This window comes from Schistocerca piceifrons, chromosome 7, assembly GCF_021461385.2.
Source record: "Schistocerca piceifrons isolate TAMUIC-IGC-003096 chromosome 7, iqSchPice1.1, whole genome shotgun sequence".
NCBI classification, from domain to species: domain Eukaryota; kingdom Metazoa; phylum Arthropoda; class Insecta; order Orthoptera; family Acrididae; genus Schistocerca; species Schistocerca piceifrons.
In genome coordinates this window covers 583,708,686-583,725,386 of record NC_060144.1, presented here as the reverse complement: position 1 = coordinate 583,725,386, position 16,701 = coordinate 583,708,686, and the positions used below count along the sequence as shown (strand labels likewise).

The 16,701-nt window shown below is 39.4% G+C and overlaps 1 protein-coding gene across 1 annotated transcript in view; it reads left to right on the top strand.

Annotated features, from left to right (window-relative positions):
- The window catches only part of LOC124804992 (neurobeachin), a 1,009,542-nt gene that overhangs the window by 174,939 nt on the left and 817,902 nt on the right, over positions 1 to 16,701 (top strand). The gene's annotated exons all lie outside the window — the stretch shown is intronic.

Sequence of the window (16,701 nt, the reverse complement as noted above, 5' to 3'; positions counted from 1 at the left end):
ACATGGTTTCCTTCCCTATACTTGTCCAGTCCATGTCCTTTTATAAAGAACTTATGGTCAGCAAAAGCTATACTTCTTATTTTCTTGTTTGACATTCTTCTCCTTGGTTCTGTGGTAAGCATTTTGTGCCAGAAGCAGCCAGGAAAGTCCTGGTGTTCACTCTTGATGTTTTGATGTTCTTGGGTAAGACAACTGTGAATGTAAGATGTTTTTCAACTGATCACTACTTTTCTTTCTGCATTATTGTGTTGATCGTCTACTTTCAGCTTTCAGTTCCCTTAATCTGAAAAATAATCTATGTGCATTTCACAATAGTTAATTGTATATTGTTGCTTTCTGTCGTATCTTCTGTTGGAAAAACAGATTACCAGTTCCATCAAGTATGCAGAAGCCTTTTTAACATGAAACACTTCAATAATATTTCATATGAATCTATAATTAAACAGTGGAATATTGAGGATGGAATAAGAACAGTATGAAAAGGGTGGATTGCTACTCACCATGTATAGGAGGTGTTGAATGACAGACAAGCATGTTGAAAAATAACTGAAGATAATAATGGCCTGTAGATATTGTGGACATCATCAGACGTAGACAAAACAGAATACTCACACATTCACAACTCACTCAGGCACATGTTCACTGTCATCTTTCGCTACTGACGTCCAACTGGGACTGCATCAGAAGTGAGCAGTGATATTTGTTGGGGTGGGTAATGTGGTTGCCAAAGAAGCATGTGCAGAGATAGGGAGGGCTAGCAGGGTAGAGATGGGAAAAGAAGCTAGTACTTCATGTGGGAGAGAGCAGGGGACTGGGTGCAGCATTTGGAGGCTGTGCTGAGGGAGGCACAGTGGAAGGCAAAAGAGAGAAGTAGAGAAAGCCAAACAACTCTGCAGGTGTGCTAGCAAGATGGAAGGCATGTTTAGGAATGGAGAGGGATCAAGGTAGGGATAGGCAGGTGGAGGACATGGACTAGTGAAGATAGATGCCAGGGTGTTATGGATTCGAGGGATATGTTGCAGGAAGAATTCTCAGGCACACAATTTCGAAAATCTGGTGCTGATTGGAAGAAGTCAGATGGCACAGGCTGTAAAGCAGTTGATTAAATCAAGCACATTATATTCAATTGCATGCTCAGCAAGTGGGTGTCTTAGCTGTCTCTTGGCCAAGGTTTGGTGGTGGCCATTCATGCAGACATACAGCACGTTAGTTATAATGCCCACATACAATATGGAAAAGTGGTTGCACTAAGTTGGTAAATCATGGCCACTTTCATAGGTGGCCTGGTCTTTGGTAGGGTAGGAGATTCTTGTGAGAGGCCTAAAACAGGTGGTACATCAACATCTGTATCTATATATGGTATGTGGCAGAGGGTACCATGTACCACTGCTAGTCATGTCCCTTCCTGTTCCACTATCAAATAGAATGAGGGAAAAATGATTATCCATATGTCTCTGTACCAGCCCTAATTTCTCTTATCTTATTTTCATGGTCCTTAAGCGAAATGTATGTTGATGGCAGTAGAATTGTTGTGCAGTCAGCTTCAGTTGACAGTTCATTAAATTTTTTCAATGGTATTCCTCAAACAAAATCTTGCCTTCCCTACAGGGATTTCCATTTGAGTTCTCGAAGCATCTCTATAATACTTGTGTGTCGTTTAAACCTACTAGTAACAACTGAATTGCTTCTGTCGTCCTTTAATTCAACCTGGTGTGGATCACAAACACTTGAGCAACACTTGAGCATAGATTGCACTAGTGTCCTGTATGTGGTCTCCTTCACAGATGAGCCACAGTTTCCCAAAATTTTCCTAGTAAACTGAAATCGACCATTCACCTCCCCTGCTGCAACCCTTACATGCTTGTTCCATTTCATATTGCTTTTCAACATTGCTCCTAGATTTTAATCGATGTGACTGTGTCAAGCAGCACATTACTAATACTGTATTCAGTCATTATGGGTTTGTTTCTCCTTATCATCTACATTAACTTACATTTTTCTACATTTAGAGCTAACTGCAATTCATCACACCAACTAGAAATTGTGTTTAAGTCTTCTTGTATCCTCCTACTGCCACTCAACAATGACACCGAGCGAGGTGGCGCAGTGGTTAGACACTGGACTCGCATTCGGGAGGACGACGGTTCAATCCCGCGTCCGGCCATCCTGATTTAGGTTTTCCGTGATTTCCCTAAATCACTCCAGGTAAATGCCGGGTTGGTTCCTCTGAAAGGGCGCGGCCGACTTCCTTCCCCATCCTTCCCTAATCCGATGAGACCGATGACCTCGCTGTCTGGTCTGCTTCCCCAAAACAACCAACCAACCAATCAACAATGACAAGTTCCCATACACCACAAACAGCACTATCAGTAGAGGGCTGCAAACTACTACTCACCATGTCTGTGAGATCATTTATGCATACGGAATATAACAGCAGTCCTATCACACTTCTTTGGAGCACTCATGATGATAGCCTTGTCTCTGATGAACACTTGCCATGGAGGACAACATACTGGGTTCTATTAGTGAAGAAGTCATCTAGCCACTTGGATATCTGGGAACCTATGGGAATCATGTGAAATACTTTTCTGAATCTGTGCGTATGGAATCTGTGTGTTGCCTTCCACCCATAGTTTGCTGGATATCATCTGAGAAAAGTGCTGGATGAGTTTCACATGAGTGACACTTCCTAAAACCATGCTGATTTGGGGACAGAAACATTACCATCTCAAGCAAATTTATTATATTCAGACTGTGAATATGACCAGGAATTATGCAGCAAACTGATGTTAAGAATACTGGCCTGTAATTTTGTATGTCCCTTCTTTTATCCTCCTCAGATACAGGAGGCAACAGCACTTTTTTCAGTCACTTGGGACTTTGTGCTGTGTGAGACATTTGTGATAAATGCAAGCTAAGTAAGGAACCAATGCTGAAGAATACTCTTTGTAAAACCGAATTGGGATTCCAAAGTAATGGGAGGATGTTTGGCACAGGTCTTGCATCGAGATCTGTTGAGGGATATGAACCATGGGACGAAGGTTGTGAACAGCGGTGGAATAGGTATTGCCAAGAGTTAGCAGGGCCACCCTGTTGCTGAGAATGCCACAAACACAATGTGCTTGACGTCAATGACAGATTCATAGTGTGTGCAACCTGTACTCTTTGTACTAACACTAGCCTTTTCTGAATTGTGCAAGTGTGAACTCTCCATGCAATACATCCTTTGTTTCCTTAAACATCCTGGCCTCAACCTGTGCTAGACTGAATCCTCTACCTGCCTGGCCCCTCCCTTGGTTCCACTCCAGCACTACACATGCTTTCTATTCTGGCAGCACATGTGCATTGTACCTATTTTTTCTCTACTCCTCTGCTGTCCCTTTTGCACCTACACTCCCCATTTCTCTCTCACAACCTCCTGCTGATGCTACACCTAGCAGCCCATTATCATGTCCCCATTATGTCCTTGCAAGCTCCCACAGACAACACTTATATATTCCCCCATTCCCATTCTGTTATCCCTCCCCCTCCTTGTCCCCATGCCTCCTTGATAACTACATTACTCCCCAACGAATATCTCTGCTCACTTCTGATGTAGTCGTAATTGGGCCTTAGGGCAGATGGATGACAGTGGCCATATGTGTCTGAATTGTGCTTCTGTGTATGTGTGTGAGTTTGGTTTTGTCTGCATCAGATGAAGGACTTAGTCTGATAGCTAATAATATCGAGCAGTCTTTTATCAATGTGCCTGTCTGCTATAGAATCTCTAATTAATATTGTTTACAATGGTAATACCTTCAGAGCTGAGTCTTTTGCTTTAAAATATCATTTCCCTTCATTTAACTCCCAAAGAGAGGTGTGGTGAGGGGAGGATTACCATGTGGTTGTGTGTCCAGTTTGTAATTTTAATTTTCGTGTGCAAAACAGCTTATATACTGAGCTTTTCAACCCATCTCGTCAGTGTGAACTAGTTTTGAGAGAACCTATGCCGCGCGGGATTAGCCGAGCGGTCTAAGGCACTGCAGTCATGGACTGTGCGGCTGGTTCCGGCGGAGGTTCGAGTCCTCCCTCGGGCATGGGTGTTTGTCCTTAGGATAATTTAGGTTAAGTAGTGTGTAAGCTTAGGGACTGATGACCTTAGCAGTTAAGTCCCATAAGATTTCACACACATTTGAACATTTTTGAAGAGAACCTGTGAGTCACCAAGTTTTTTCAGTGACTGATCTGACTAATACAACTACAGAAACAGAAGACTCCTCAGGAGCTGGCATTGACTAATTAAGTTGTGCAAAGGAACTGAATAAAATACATCAGTTATGGAGTCCTGAGCACTGTATCCTTCGTGAGTCTTGGTTAACTTTCTCCTACTACTGCCTATGGGCATGGATTTCATTGACCTTGAAAGGAAAATTTCTGAATATAATACAGTATTCCAGATTTGCCATATTAAATACTGAATGGATTAAATATTAATTACAAACAATTTCAGGTCAAGTAGTACATAAATGTTCACACTAATGATCGGTCGGGTAGTTGATTTGGGGGAGGGGACCAAACAGCGAGGTCATTTGTCCCGTTGTAGTAGGCGAGGTTGGGGAAGGAAGTCAGACATGCCCTTTTAGAGGACCATCCCAGCATTTGCCTGAAGTGATTTAGAGAAATCACGAAAAACCTAAATCAGGATGATCGGATGCGGGTCTGAATCATCGTCCTCCCGAATGCAAGTCCAGTGCGCTAAGCAATGCGCCACCTTGCTCGGTCACACTGATGACTGTAATTAATGGTTTGGGAAGGTTCTGAAGTGGGTAGGTGTAACAGTTTGATCACACTGACTCACTGTCAGTGTTATTATATTGTGAAGGTAGATGATAAATACACAGTGACTGCAAGGCATGAGGAAGACAGCAAGTGAAGACAAGCATATTCCCGGCATAGAGCGGCTAATAGAGGATTCACTACTTTGATAAATGTTAACAAGTTATTGTGCCTATGTTGCACTCTGTTCTTTCTGTAAGCTGTTTGGTGTCAAACTGTAACAACGTAACTTGACTGGCCTGTCTATCTCCACCTCTCAAGCGAGCACTCCTCTGAATCTTTCCATCTTCTTTTGACCATCTGTCACTGAGTGTCTTCCATTGAATCCTCTTTGAATTCCACACGTCAGAATAACCCTAAAAAATGCACTCTTTCTGGCTTGGCAGCTGTCTTTCGTGTGCCTAAAATTTCCAGCCATCACAAGATTTACCAGCAACACTGGCCAATGCTGTAATTTTATAATATGATTCATCCTCCCTCCAGCAACTTTGTAAAAGTTCTCCCAATCAATTTCTTTGCCACCCATCTCAGTATAAGAAGTATGGCTTGCAACCTATGTCATGGGTCACCTACCAGTGCTGGGCTGTGCTTTTCCAGCTAGTGCACTTTCACCACCGTGGAAAACAGAAGGAACAAAAATGTCCTGCTCTCTTGATGGGCCATCAGCCATGCAATAAAGTCACAGTCAGTGGTGTTTTCGGTATGTGTTCTAAAGATGTTATCTATAACCAGAGCCTTGGATTTGGACACCCAGAGAAACCGAGGGCATTCACTGATGAAATCTCCCGCACCACCAGTCCTGTTTCTCTTGTTAACCTAAGGGTGTATTGTGTGGCTGTGTGACTCACAAGTTAGACTGGGGGAACAGTGTGGGTTGTGTTTTGGCATCACAGCATTGACCTGGTGCATTGTCCTTGGACCTGACAGTCAGTGGCCCAGTTTGAGCCGGGTGATTACTGAGCCTTCTGCATAAAGCCATGTTCTTCTGCTCTTCCTTGGCTGTGGGTTCGCTGTCCAGCTTGTAAGGACACCACCGCCTACACTATATGATAAAAAGTATCCGGACACCCCCAAAAACATAGGTTTTTCATGTTAGGTGCATTGTGTTGCCACCTACTGCCAGGTACTCCATATCAGCGACCTCAGTAGTCATTAGACATCGTGAGAGAGCAGAATGGGGCGCTCCACGGAACTCATGGACTTTGAACATGGTCAGCTGACTGGGTGTCACTTATGTCATACATCTGAATGCGGGATTTCCACACTCCTAAACATACCTAGGTCCACTGTTTCCGATGTGTTAGTGAACTGGAAACATGAAGGGACATGTACAGCAAAAAAGCATATAGGCCGATATTGTCTGTTGACTGACAGAGACTGTCGATAGTTACAGAGGGTTGTAATATGTAATAGGCAGACATCTATCCAGACCATTCCAAACTGCATCAGGATCCACTGCAAGTACTATGACAGTTAGGTGGTAGGTGAGAAAACTTGGATATCATGGTTGAGCGGCTGCTCGTAAGCTACAAATCATGCCGGTAAATGGCAAACGATGCCTCACTTGGTGTAAGGAGCATAAACATTGGTTGACTGAATAGTGGAAAAATGTTGTATGATGATCTGATGGCAGGGTGTGCGTATGGCGAATGCCCGTTGAACGTCATCTGCCAGTGTGTGTAGTGCCAACAGTAAAATTTGTAGGCGGTGGTGTTATGGTGTGGTCGTGTTTTTCACGAGAGGGCTTGCACCCCTTGTTGTTTTGTGTGGCACTATCACACTACAGGCCTACATTGATGTTTAAAACACCTTCTCGCTTCCCACTGTTGAAGAGCAATTCGGGGATGGTGATTGCATCTTTCAACACGATCGAGCACCTGTTCATAATGCAGGGCCCCTGGCAGAATTGTTACGCAACAATAACGTCCCTATAATGGACTGGCCTGAACAGAGTCCTGACATGAATCCTATAGAACACCTTTGGGGTGGTTTGGAACGCCGGCTTCATGCCAGGACTCACTGAGTGACATCGACACCTCTCCTCAGTGCAGCACTCCATGAGGAATGGGCTGCTATTCCCTAAGAAACCTTCCAGTACCTAACTGAACATATGCCTGCAACAGTGGAAGCTGTCATCAAGGCTAAGGATGGGCCAACACCATATTGAATTCCAGCATTACCGATGGAGGGCGCCATGAACTTGTAAGTCATTTTCAACCGGGTGTCCGGGTACTTTTGATCACATAGTGTGTGTCCCAAGGGATTTAATTGTTATTGACATACTAATTTGCTCCATAACTGCTTATATGGAGGACATGGATAACCGGAATGATTAGCCACCTCTCATTTTAATGATTTATTGTGAGTTACTGGAGTTTGATATATTGCTCAGATTTGTACGTGACAGTGCACTGTACTATCCAGTAAAATACACAAAGTTACAATGAACAGTGGCCAGATTTAGGAGTTTCCATTTGGAATGGAAGATAACTATGTGTCAGGTGTGTTTTATGTTGTAAATGAGGGAAATAAATTGAAGAGAAGTAGGTTGTGAGATACGGAAGAAAGGAATGAGAATACAGAAAAACAAGGAAGTGATGTACACAGAAAATTTGCCAGAGAGTGTCTGGGGTGAAAATCATCAAAATGGAAGGAGTTAATGGGGGGGGGGGGGGGGGGGGGGAGTGAGGCATGGGGAGCAAGGTGGAGGCACATTGAGTTTTAGGGATCATGCTTAACTGCGAAACCTAACATTCACTGAGGCTGTCAATAGAATTAATGCCCAAGCTCCCAATGTTGTGTTCAGTCCACTCCCATAATTTTTTATTGTCGTAAGTTTTTGTATCAGTGACACGCGTGTTATCTGGTAACCATTTTAAGGCTTACTGCAGGTCTGTATTTCATTTACGAAGTATATTAAGTTGTGAAGTGCTTAAACAGCCTGTTATGTAATATTGGGAAAACCTCATTTCTAAGCACTCACATATGAAATGCAGGACTTTGGCAACTTAATGCCTGATATCTTTTTGAAGGTTCTTAAAATTTGTTGCACAAAATATGCCTTCAACTTATTCACATACACATAAAATGGTCTATTGTAATTCTCCAAATTTTAAATAACAAAATTATTTTAATAGTTGTTCCATCTATAACTGTCATAGTATGTGGTTTCTGAGTTTTAAAATCTTAGAACTGTGAGAACCAATGTTCATTGTAAGAAACTCCTCTTCACAAAGTATTTTAATTGTTATTCCTCAGTTTTAATTACTATTCTCACATTATTGTTAAACTTGTAGTAATATGGTAGATGAACAGTAATTGAATAATACAAATGAAACACTTGATTGAACAGTTATTCTGTAGTCCAGTACATGCTGAAGAATGTTTGTTGACTGGAATGAAAGAAGAAAAAATATTTTTTAATTTCCTGCAATGATAAATAAAGGTGCAGAAGACTGCGTGTGATTAATTTTAATGTTCTGACACTTGACAGAACTTCAAGATGTAGCAGATATAATTATTGTTAATAAAGAAAATAATTTATTTGCTTTGTGAACAATAATTGTATCTAATATATAATAATTATAAAATACATTAATCTTTGCGAGAAACTTAGGGACCAAAGGTCCCATCATATATAAATTGAAATGATACATACATTTTTATGGTTGTGTAATGTACACATAGACTTGGTGAACCAGAATGCATTGCTTAATTTTATTGGCTGAAGATTGTACATTTGGTGCCAAAATGCATATCATCATTGCATAAATGAATATGTTTTATTAGTGCCACAGAGCGAGTGTAATTGTGAATTAATGAAAGAAATGTCTAGTTAATTCCATTAAAAGACTAAATTGCCCTCAGAGGATGACACTTTACTGTAGCTATCACTCAGTGTTGTTAACGAGTAAACTTAATGTTACTGTGTATTTAAATGGTATGGGATTTCATTGGGATTTTATATTTTTTTAATTCTGAAATTTATTCGTTGTAGGTGAAAGTGATATACCTGCCTGATCTGTGCTATTTAAAAAATACTAATAGCATGCACATTTAAAAATTTAAGTTTAGAACTTATTTTAATGCTACTGACTTCCATTTTTGGTAAATTTCTCCAAAAGTGAAATAACTGTTTTCATTTTCACTTCATGTATATATTCATTTTCTCTCTTTAAAGAGAATTAGTTTAAGTATTTCATGTTTTATACATTAAAGATGTGTGAATTCCTCAGTTTGTTATGTGCCAGACAATAAATAAGTTAAATCCGGGAAAGCTTGAAAACTCACAAATGAGTTAACTGTCTGTTAGAATATTTAAATACATTCCTAATTTTCTTGTGGATATGCAACTCAGTTTTTGAGGAGACAATACTAATCCTTATAAAATTTTTCTGTTTCAGTCCTTATGAAGGAATGTAACAAAGTCATACTGTTATTTATAAGACCAATTTCTCTTTTTAAGTAAGCAGTCATGACATTAAATTAAACAACTAATCTTTGTGGCCATTTTCCAACAGTTGGGTTTGGTGCATAGAAATTGTTGGCAACAAGTTGTTTATTCCTGTTTTATTGTTATTCTGTGTTCATTGTGACACAAAGTTCAGTAACTCGTTAAGAAGTTTTTATAGGGATATTGTCTTTGTTGACAGTCAAAATTAATTATGCATTTTAGGCTTTTGATGTTACAGAAAAGAAAAATATGGCTGATAGCAGCCAGAATGATTTTTCACCCACACTTGAGAGCAGTGTACAGAACAACTGTTTGTTGGTTTTTATTCGCAGTTCCAAAAGTAAATTCTTTTTTCTTTGTTAAGAGGAAAGAGGTTTTTGATGAGGCAAGATAATGAGCGGTAGCATGGGAAAGACAAACTACGAATGCACAACACATGATAAACCACAAAGGGAGCATTTGCTCATTTAAAGTTTTAGAGACTAGGACCACTGGGAAGCATTTGGTTACTTACGTCATGCCTGTTTGTTGTTGGCAGAGACTGACATTCACTGGTAGCTCAGGGACAGCGTTAAGGGTGTCTTTGCCATCTATACTTCTCATCTCACTTTTGTATGACAGTGCAAATTTTTGAATCTAATATGTAAGTAATGGAATGAGAAAAGGCAACAGTTACTATTTGGTAGAAGCTAGGATGCAGTTTAAATACATTGCAGCTTTCACTGGTGCCTGAGCATCCATTGGGGCCACAACTAAGTCTCTGAGCAGAGCATTTGAGAAATGAAATTCTTTTATAATATTTTTTTTGTTAAGAATATGTAATGGGCCTAGAACAGTGTAATGAAGTAGGGCCAGACTGTGGGTTCTTCAATTGCTGTGGCAGAAGACTTCACATAAATGTATAAAAGATTTACTTAAAATGGCACATTTCTTTTTCACAGGAGTACTACATAATTTACAACTGTCATTGATAAGGAAAGCATCACCTGATGCGCTGAGTAACAAACTGTTCTTTTGAAGTACAATGTTCAACATTTACAACAGTACAAGTTCACCTGACTGCTGTAGCTGAGGTCTTGAACTGGTGTGAGCTCTCACATGCTCGACACTATACTGACCTCAGTGTGAGGGCTCTGCAGTACTGGGAGAGGGCATGGTCTTCAAGAGCGCCTCCCATATGTTGTTGTGGATTGCAGCGAGCCCTCGTTAAAGACTGTTGTATCAATTTGTGCTACTGACCGTGGTGTGGCCCCATGATCGGTGGATGATACCCATATATACTATACTGCATGATCATGGACAATGTGGTCATTTTTTATGATTAGTGCTCAATTGTTGTTTGATGATCCACACTCCTAAATCCCTTTAATAACTTCTTTCATTTGTTGTCAGTTATTACTAATTTCCTTTTGTATTTTTTGCTCTTTTTGAGCTTTTTTTACCTTACGGGATATAGGACTTTCCTTGCTTTAAACAGCATTTCCTTTCTCCCTTTGGTTCCGAAAGTTTCGGTATTTGTTATATACTGACTTGACAGAAGTCATGAGATACCTCCTAATATCATGTTGGACTTCCTTTTGCTCTATGTAGTGGAGCAGCTAAATGAGTCATGTTCTCAACAAGTTGTTGGAAGTCTCCTGCAGAAATATTGAGTCATGCTGCCTTTATGGCCATCCATGATAGTGAAAGCGTTGATGGTGCAGGATTTTGTGCACAAGCTGACCTCTCAATTATGTCTAGAAAATGTTCATTGGGATTAATGGTGGGCATTCCAGGCGGCCAAATCATTTGCTCAAATTGTTCAGAATATTCTTCAAGCCAGTCGCGAACAATTATGGCCTGGTGAAATGTGGTTTTGCTTTGTCATCCATAAAAATTCCATCGTTGTTTGGGGACATGAAGTCCATGAATGGCTGCGGATGACCTCAAAGTAGCCAAACATAACCATTTCCTGTCAATGATCTGTTCAGTTGGACCAGAGGAGCCAGTCCATTCCATGTAAACACAGTCCACACCACTATGGAGCCACCACCAACTTGCACATTACCTTCTCAACAACTCGACAACTTGAGTCCGTGGCTCCTCAGGTACTGCACCACACGTGAACCCTAATATCAGCTCTTACCAACTGAAATTGGGACTTCTCTGACCAGTCCATGGTTTTCCAGTCATCTAGAGACCAACAAATATGGTCATGAACCCAGGAGAGGCACTGCAGACAGTGTTGTGCTGTTAGCAAAGTCACTTGCATTATTTGTCTGTTGCCATAGCCCATTAAAGCCAAATTTTGCCTCACTATTGTAACAGATACATTCGTCATATACCCCACATTGATTTCTGCAGTATTTCACACAGCATTGCTTGTCTCTGCAAATATCTTTCTCTTGGTCTTTAAGTGAAGGGTGTCGGCCACTGCGTTGCCCTTGGTGAGAGCCAATGCCTGAAATTTGGTATTTTTTGACACATTCTTGACACAGTGAATCTTGGAATATTCAATTCCATAACGATTTAAAAAATGGAATGTCCCATGCATATAGCTCCAGCTACCATTCCATATTCAAAATCTCCTGTTGTGTGGCCATAACGATGTCAGAAATGTTTTCACATGAATTAACTGAGTGCAAGTGGCAGCTCCATCAATGCACTGGCCTTTCATACATTTTGTACATGACACTACCACTGTCTGTATATGTGCACATTGCTCTCACATGACTTTTGTCACCTCAATGTAAACTAGTCAAGTATATTTACAGACTATCATTTTGCATTCTGTGTTTACTGTTGCCTATAATGGGCCAATGCTTCACTTAGTAGCATAGAAATGCAATGCACACATATAATCATCATTCAAATAATATTTAGGATAGCATTGATGTCTCTCAGAAAGAGAGGAACAATGAGAGACAAGAAACAAGTAACGGGGATTTGGTCTTTCTTGTACTTAGTGCTTTTGATTGATGTATAAATGGACAGCTTAAGTTTAGAAATTTCAATTTCAGTAGTCATTACTGCTGACCAGAGTGGAACCTAATTATTCTTACGTTTTGTTGACTTTCAGTCATATGTTCTTGATGCACTAGGAAAGTGAACCAAAACACTGAAGAGAAGGAGAAAATTGTGTGCAATATAAAATATTTTGATACTCAGTTGTAATGTCAGTAATATCATTCAGTTACACAGACACATTGGAATTGGACAGAATACCCTCAGATTTCAAGAAGAGTGTAATTACGTTTTTTGTGTATTTACTTATTTATCATCCTTTGATCACTTTTGTTAGTGATATTGGATATGTCAGGATATACATGGATCTGTAACAAAGTATTTGGTATTTGCAGAAAAAACGAAGAATTTTGTATACTTTCATCTAAGAACTCCTGTACATTGTAGCAACAGGCTGGTACCAGATGACATCTTACTTTTTGTGTGAAAGCAGACAGTGTTTAAGTTTTTTATATGGCTTGGAAGTTTTTTCATAAAATATACATGCAGCTATTGCAGGTTCTTTGTCACTAAAGTCTATTTTGTACTTTATGTGTACCTTAAGAAAGTAGGTGCTGACAGGTGTGAATATTATCAAACCATTAGTTCAATAAGTCATGGTTGCAAAATACCAACACATATTATTGACAGTAGAATAGAAAAACTGGTAAAAGCCTAGTTTGGGGAAGGCGAACCCATGTGTACAGCATTAGCAGATTTATAGAAGGTTTTTGATAATGTTGATTTGAATGCATTATGTGGATATTTTGAAGGTAGCAATGATGAAATACAGGAAACAAAAGGTTATTTACAACTCATTTATAAACCAGGCTACAGTTAAGACTGCCTAAGGACATGAAAGAGAAACTAGCTGAGAAAGCAATGAGACAGGGTTGTAGCCCATCCCCATTGTTATGTAGTCTGTACACTGAGCAAGCTGTGAAGGAAAGCAAGTAGAAATTTAGAAAGGGAGTTAAGGTTCAGGGAGGATAAGCAAAAGCTTTTCAGTTTGTTAATGACATTGTAATTCTGTGAGAGATGGCAAAGGAATTGGAAGAGCATTTGAATAGAATCGATAGTGCCTTGAAAAGCACGTATAAGATGAATATCAACAAACATAAAACAAGGATAATGGAATGTAGCCTAATGAAATCGGGTGTTGCTGACAGAATTAGGTGAGGAAATGAAACAGTAAAATTAGCTGATGAGTTTCGTTATTTTGACAGTAAAGTAACTGAGGTTGGCTGAGGTAGAGAGGACATAAAATGCTGATTACCTATAGCAATAAAAGCAGTTTTGAAAAAGAATTAGTTAACATCGAATATAAATGTAAGTCTGAGAAAGCTTTTTCTGAACATATTTGTCTGGAGTTTAGCTTTGAACAGAAGTGAAACATGGAGAATTATCATTTCAGACAAGGAGATAATAGAAGCCTTTTAGATTTGGCACTACAGAAGAATAATGAAGGTTAGATGTGGAGATCAAGTAACGATTGAATTCTCATTGAATCGAACATCATACGCCATCATGGAATTGCCAGTTCGGTGATGGAGGGGAGGGAGAGAGAGAGAGAGAGAGAGAGAGAGAGAGAGAGAGAGAGTGTTTGTGTGTGTCAGGCAGGGAGGGGGATAGTAAAAATTTGTAGAGGAAGACCAAGGGGTGAATATAGTAAGCAGGGTGTGTTAGTTGTGTTAGTTGCATTAGGTATTCAGGGGAGGTGAGGCTTACATGGGACACACTAGTGTAAAGAGCTGTATCAAACCACTATCTGGGCTGTGAAGACCACAACAACAAAGATAGCGGCAGCAGCCACATCAGAAATGACAACAACACCAAATGCTATTGTTTCCAGAACCATTAATTTCTTTGTCAGACAGGAAAAGGGAGGGATTGAGGAGATTTGAAAGGAGAGGTCTTTCTGACCTCAGGATGAGAGGGACCCACGTTTTATAAGGATGAGGGGAAGGGGAAATATTGGGGAGAATGGGAGGTCAAGGATTATATTTTGGTAAGCACTGTGCTATCTTTGATCGAGAGTTGGAGTCGCTGCCTCTAGATGGTGGGGTCTTGGGTTCGATTCCCAGCTGGATCAGAGATTTTCTGTGCTAAGGGACCGGGTGTTCGTGTTGTCCTCATCATTTTGCCTCATCTTCATTGACATACAAGTTACCGAAGTGACATCAAATAGAAAGACTTGCAGCAGGCAGCAGAACAACCCCACAGGGCATCTACTGCATAACACTGCCATATGATCATTTCATTTGATAATAAGAAAATCAGAAAGTAATACAGGAACAGAAATGAGAAGTAAAATGAGTGGTATGATTAGAAACTGAAAAAGTGAAATGAGAGTGAGACGTAGAGGAGGTGAGATTGGCAGGAGGGTGGAATGTAGATAAAAAAGAAATAAATAAAATAAATGAGTTAGCAAACAAACAAATAAAATATAATAATAATAATAATAATATGAGAGGACTTGAAACTCGGACTATGACTATTCTGTCATAGTCCATTGAGAGTGGTCACAGTGGTTCTTGGCACACTGGGAGCAGTGCCAAAAGATCTCAGTGGTCACTTAAAAACTATTGTCATTGATAAAACATCCATCAGCCAACTACAAAAAGATGCTTTACTGGGAGCTGCACGAATTATCCACTGATATATCACCCAGCCCTACAAGTATGGGAAGTGCCTTACTAGCGGTAAAATATGAAATATAGCATAGTGAACTCATTTTTTATGTTTACTCTTATTATTATTATTATTATTATTATTATTATGAGAGCATCAAAGTGATCTAGGAAGTGAAAAATGGAATGAAAAACAGAATGAGTGTAAGATTTTGCTAGTAAGATTAGGAAGTTTAAGCAAAAATATTGGAATAAACTTTCTCTCTCATTTTCTGAAGATTTTGTGATACTTTCTGAAAATGTGACATCTGCCATAACACAAATTATTCTTTTAGAAGAATAAGAATTATGGCCAAATTGGGAAGTTGTTATAGAGGAAAGGGCATGTAAAATGGGAATAGCATACAGTATAATGAAATACTTTTAGTACACAAAATGCCTGTTTAAAAATACAGAAATAAAACTTTACGGTACAGTAGTGAAATCAGAATATCTACCTGCAAAGAATGTCTAGTGTTAAAACATAATTTGGATGAATTAGAAACACTAGAAAGGCAATTGTTATGAAAATATTAGGCCCACAAAAACTATGTAAGGTTTCAAATTACTAAGTAACAATGAAATTTATTAAAACACAGAAAACATATCTAAAGTAATGAGAAAAAGAAGATGTATTTTTTGGACATCTATATTGAATGTAAGACAGTAGATTAACCTCAGAGATGTTCAAATATTTTTGGTATAACAAGTCATCAGGAAAGTTGGATTCATGAAGGAAAAAGAGAGAGAGAGATTGAGGGAAAAAAATTAAAGCTGAAGAAACAACTGACAGAGAAAAGTTTAGGGAGAAAGTATTGTATATGGAAGGATTGCAAGATAGGAGGGTGGAGAAAACTGGTCAGAAGTAGGCAGAAGACAGAAAGAAAAAACATGGTGAACAGATGAAAGAGTATTGGAAGAAAAGAAAAGGAGAACAAATCAGCAGTTACACTTGGCACCTGAAGAAGATTGCTAGGTCAGGCATAAAATCAACTTTAACAACTCAGCTGGACACTTGAAGATTCACTGTCTATGAATGACTTTTGGGAAACCTCAGAAATCAAAACATGAACATATTGGAGACTTTTAATTTAATGTAGTGTTTTTGAAAAAAATAACATTGTGGAATAGCACATGCAGAGTTACCATAATAATAATGCTTTATGAATGTGATGATCCTTGAACAGCTGTTCCAGATATATTTATAGCAATAAGCATGACATTTTATTGTGTACAGTTTCTGTCCTACCAAAGGCACCCACACCTGGGGGCAAGAGAGGACTACAGCCCCACTCTAGGTCTTAGGGAAAGGAAAAATATATTGTAGTCAGGTGTTTCTTGAAAGATAAAATGATTTAAAAGTCAGTATTGAACAGGTTTTTGAGAGAGTCAGAATTGCAACTTTTACAGCTACTTATAAGTTCCAAACTATTAAAAGTATCCCATGCCCCCAGGTCCAGCCCCCCTTCCCCCCTACAAACTGTTGTATGGGTGCTCTTGTAGCCTACTGCTTATGATATTACTGCTTAGTACTACAGTAGTCCCATGTATACCTTGTGGTCAATTTGTTATTGTAACTGTGTCTGTGAATGTAGTGTTATTCTGACTGTCTCATAGAAGTTAAATACAATTGAAATCATGGACACTATTTTAATAGCAATTTGATATCTGGAAGCAAACCGTATTACCTCAATTTTCTTTTTATTGAGATTCAGTCTGGCTTTCATACCTGAGGTATCCACACATCTGGTTTTTCATGTGCTAGGATGGTACTATGGCTCT